Raw genomic sequence first — 5,515 nt, forward strand, 5'->3', positions numbered from 1 at the left:
TGTGAAACCACTCAAGGTATGCGAGGCTTACCTCCCCACGTTCACGATCAGCTACCATCTCGTCTAAATCGGAAAATCGACTACCAAACCAAATCTTCTGTGCATATGACTCCCTTGGAGGTTCCTCTCCCTTGAATTCCCACATGAACAAGCGCATGTCCTCAATTGGGGGCCTCTTTTGCTCTCTCCCTAACTGGCGCATGACGCGTAAAGGCACGTAGGGTTGGAAACCCCTAAAACCCATGAGTATGAAGAATGAGCGATACGTCGACATATGCATGACCCTAGCAGAAGGGAACCAGTAATAGTTCCAAGTGATTCTATCGGCACTCAATGAACCAAGTAATGTCCGCCAAGCCCTCACCCCCTCTGGAAGATTACAACTCGCAGCTTTATCTGGGTGACATCCAATGTAATTCAGCCAATCATCATTGAAATTTACTACTATTGGATGATGATAAAGGTGCTCTATGAACCACATCTGCAGCAGAATGTTGCATCCCTCAAAGTAATCTTCACCTTCTTGATAACGGGTCAAAGCCCGAAAAATATCTCCCAAAATCATGGGAAGAATGGTATGATACTCGCTACTTTGCAAATACGAGACTACCGCAACCAATCGAATTCTGATGCGCCCACCATGCTCCGGAAAGACCATGATCCCTAGAAATGATATCATGAACGCAAAGATTCTCAACTCCCTACAAGCGTCGTAACTCAACTGGTTGACGAATTCTATGCCCGAGAAGTTCTCAAACCCTTTCTCGTCCCCAAATCTGCCATAAAAATATTCCGACGGAACTCAACCTTCGTTTAAGCAAACCATTGGAATTCAACGAAGGCATAACTTCTTTAAAAAGTTGTTCACACCAACTTTTCTCGGAGCAGCAGACCTTTTCCCATGAAGGTCTCTCCCCAATCCGGTGAACCCACCTAATTCTTCCAATGTTGGTGTCATTTCACAATCTTTGAACCTGAAGACATTGTTCGCGGGGTCCCAAAAACCTACTAGAGCCTCGATTAAATCTTCGTTAGGCTTAATTCCCATGAGGTTGGTGAGGAACTTGAGGTGCTTAAATACTCGATTCTGTTCCCATGTAGCAAAACTAGCCCACCAATTACAAAGACTACTCGGGGTCTTATCTCTGATCAAGAACATAGGAGGTGTCTCGTCCCTTACCCTTTTCTGACTGCTTCTTTGTGGAGAACTCATGGTGATCCTAAGAATAAGATAAAAAAGGGTTAGGACTTACCTAAACTATATGCAAATTATGATCATTCATTATTTTATTTTATTTTTTGGTCAATTTAGGACTCGATCTATTTTTTTAATTACAATATATATTTTGAAATTAGCGAACACAAAAGTTGAGATGATAAAAGCGAAAAAATGGCTATTATTACAAAAAAGGCCCTTTAATACTTCCATAGAAGGCATAAAGGATGTCTCGGCAAAACAACCAAACACAGGAACAAAACAATAAAAATAGACAAAATAATAAATAAATAAAAACTATTTTTACGAAAATGACCCTTTGCAATATGAGTATAACTTGATAAAAATAGCTACTTTTTGCAAAAACAATCTTTCCGGAAAGGTTTAAAGTTGCTTCGACAAAAATGACCAGATATAAGGGAAAAATGGTAAAAGGTGAATAAATATGGATAAAGTAACTATTTTTACAAAAATGGCCCTTCAGCACTTCCCAGAAAGATTTTAAGGCTGTCTTGGCAAAACAGTTGGAACATGAGGGCCAGACAATAAAAAGTGACCAAAATAGGCCCTTTTTTTAGAAAAATTTATGCTCCCTTTTTTTTTGAAACATGTGGGCTGAACCCGATGGAGGTTACCTACGTATCTCACATCCGGTGAGAATCAAACCCGCGTAGTTCAGTAAAACAGGGTACTCTCCCCTTTTGTTTTTTTAATGAAAATTAATCTTTACAACTCACACCAGACTACTACAAAATATATATAATTCCCTAGTAGGAGAATTATTCTTTTTTTTTCATTTTTAATAATTACACAAATTTTTTTTAAAAACCGGTCGACAATGCAAGTAAGCCTTCCAAATGATGTATCAAGTAGCACATACGTGAACATGATGGTCTCAAAGAGGATACCTTTCTTATACGGACCCGGCCCCTGTGTCGAGTTTCGCTAAGTCAAATGCACGTGATGCAAATAAAGCGAACCTACTAAGGATATCCGGCATGAGGCTTGTTCTTCTAGGTTTAGATCCTATTGGAGAAGGTATCTAGACTGGCTTACTCGAGCGGACAACTCGAGCCGAGGAGGGTCAGTGTACCGGTAGCATTGCTTTCCGGCTTAACTGATGGTGTTCCCCGCCTAAAACAGGTGTGACTAAAATCCTTCACCGGGTGATGAACACCTCGGCTATCTCAAAGAAAGCGGGTTATGTCAAGCAAATGCCCAATTTTTAATTTCAAAAAGACTCAAAGGGGGTGCGTGAGAAAACAGTTTATATGTACCGTTCAACAATATCAAAATGATAAAAAGCGAACAGGTAGCACATTAGGCACAAATAAATCACAATATTTACAAAATTAATAAAGCCAAATAAAAAGTCAACATGTACAAGCTCGAATTCTTATGTAATTCCCCAGCAGAGTCGGAAGAGTTGTCACACCCCTTTTCTACCCTTCAAAATAATAATAATATGTGTATGGGCCAAAGAGTTTTTCCAATTAAAGTGACAAAATTTGAATAGGGATTATTTTATTGTTCAGAGTCGCCACTTAGAATTGATTTTTTCGGTGTTCCAAGTCACCATTTATTTGGATCCCTAGTCAAAGGAAGGTTTGACTCTATTTTAATCGGTCCGCGAAAACAAAGTTCGGGTAAGGAATTCTGTTGACCGGGGAGAAGGTATAAGGCATTCCCCGAGTCCCGTGGTTCTAGAACGGTCGCTTTATTGACTTAAACTTGGCTTGAATTAATTTTGGACAAATTGTGATTTATATTATTTTCATGTTTTACCTATCCTCTTTTATCTCTTGATTATTAGAGAAAATTAAAGAATATTTTTGAATAATAAGATGTCATAACCACACTACGCAAGGGAATGTGTGATCGACGAAATTTATTATTTAGTCATAACGGCGCTACGCAAGCGAATCCGCAGTCATGACAGACGATTGTTAGTACGTTATTTACTTTTGAAAAATTGCTGCAATTGTGTTGGAGGAAACATTAACCCTCTTTTTTCAGAAAATTTATTAAATGTTACTACCACGCTACGCAAGCGAATCCGTGATTATGACAAAAGATTTATAAATTAATTAAAACTATTGAATATGCTATGAAATTGATGAATTAACTTATTAAAAGTTAAGCGTCACGCTACACAAGTGAGTCCGTGAAGTTAAAGCACACCTACTATGTGCCTAACGTTTAAATTAATTAAAGGGAAACTAGTTAATTAAAATAGTAGAAAAATCTGATATTATTATTATTATTATTATTATTATTATTATTATTATTATTATTATTATTATTCTGATATTATTATTATTATTATTTCGAGCTTTATAGTTGGGAAAAATTATGCAAATAAATGTTGGACCAACTTTATCTATTTTAAAAGAAATGAGCCAACTTCTTGTTAAAAAAAATGGGTCAGCTTGTATGGAGCTTTTGGGTTGCTGGAATTTATTATTAAAATGGGCCAAGAAATGAATTTCAATTGGCCCAATGCTATATAGAAGAAAAATGGTAATTTTATTGTTTGAAGGTAAATGGGCCAACTTTTATCTTTGATTCAATAAGGCCCACAGTTGATACAATCTTAGCTTTTTACTTAGTTTGAGTTCATGACCATTAACTACATAGTCACAATTGTATAAACGCCCACTTTACAAAAATAGCCATTTTTGCAAATCCGACAAAATGGCTAGATTCACAAAGATATGATCACAGCATTCCTAGAAGCATATGTTGACAGTGAAATTTCAGCAACTAAAACGAACTCATGCTATGTGTTATACACCAAAAGTCATTCATGACATACTTAGCATTGTTACTCGGATATAATAGCTTGAAAACATGCTTAAAAAATCCATAAACAACTTACATATCGCATTCAAAAACTTACAACTCAACATTCAAGTATTATGAAGGACTATATTCACATTATCACATGCTTGATACATAACAATAACATACAAGCTCTTTTGTTGTCAAACTATTCATCACATCAAACACATTTAAATGGTGCAACATGTTCAAGTTGTTCTCATTGCTGAAAATACGTACAATACGAGTCTTAAAGGATTACCTGGTAGCAAAAGAATAAATAGTAGTTCAGCAACTAAAGCAGCATAAAAACAACAGCAAAACAGCAGCAAATCCGTGTTAAAACAACCTGAAAACTTAGAGTGGGAACCCAGAAACGAACTCTAAAGAGGACTTATACTTTTTTAAAAGTTTGCACTCTAAGATTCACTCCCAAAGCTCACCATTTCAGCTTACTTTTCATGTGTTCAACTGCTGAATTATTTTTTGTTTTTGTGACAAAGCAATTATAAAAAATGCCCCTGGAAGTGTGATGGAGTCCCCCCAAAGTGAGGAAAGGGCAGCCTTTAAATGGGCAAATTTGGACAGATTTTGGTTTACCAAATGTCTGTCCGACAAAAACTTACATTGTGTGCTAAACACTATTCAAAATCTGTCCAAAGGTCAAAGGAAATCTACTATGTCAGAAACAAAAAGAAAAAAAAAATCATTTCAGCCACCCTAACTAGTAAAAGTAGGCTACTAGCACCCTATTTTGTGATAAAATAACATAAACTTCAGATTTTAACAACATCAATATCACCCTGTTGATTCAAACTAAACCAAGTATTAAAATATATAATTAAACTTCACACATGTATTATGAACCAATCGTAAGCAAACAAAAATTAACTATTAAAGCCAAACGAAACGCACGCTATTGCTGGAGCGATTTAATAAAACCAACTAGACAAACATAATAAAAATGGATTAAATGAAGAAACAAGATAGAAACTAACTTTAACTAAAAAAAATCAAAAAATTAATAACGGGGCAGGAATACGATTTTACCATATACTCTCAAGCATTTCCTCACTACCTCACTTTAATCAACACAAAGCTATTTTACTACTTCAACAAGTGCAAAAACAGAAAATTTAACATTCCAAAACTTCAAAAACTAATGCTAAAATAATTAATAGTAAAAAATAAAATCTGAAAAATAAAAATAAAAATAAAAATCAGCCATGAAAAAGAATAAGATTTTACCATGTTACAATTCAAGTGGCCGAAAAAATGGTGGTATGCCAAAAGAGGGTATTCGGGGAGGTCGTCGGAATTTGGCCGGATTTTTGTCGCCGAATTTTCAGGGTGAAATTGACATCAATAGCTAGGTATTGAGGAGCTTTATCCGTTGATGTAGGTATTGTGGGGTGGTAGTGGTTGGAGCTTCAATAATTTGGGCAAAAAAGTGACGGAAAATTTTCCTAGATCTAAGAT

Source organism: Nicotiana sylvestris, chromosome 6, assembly GCF_000393655.2.
Source record: "Nicotiana sylvestris chromosome 6, ASM39365v2, whole genome shotgun sequence".
Lineage (NCBI taxonomy): Eukaryota > Viridiplantae > Streptophyta > Magnoliopsida > Solanales > Solanaceae > Nicotiana > Nicotiana sylvestris.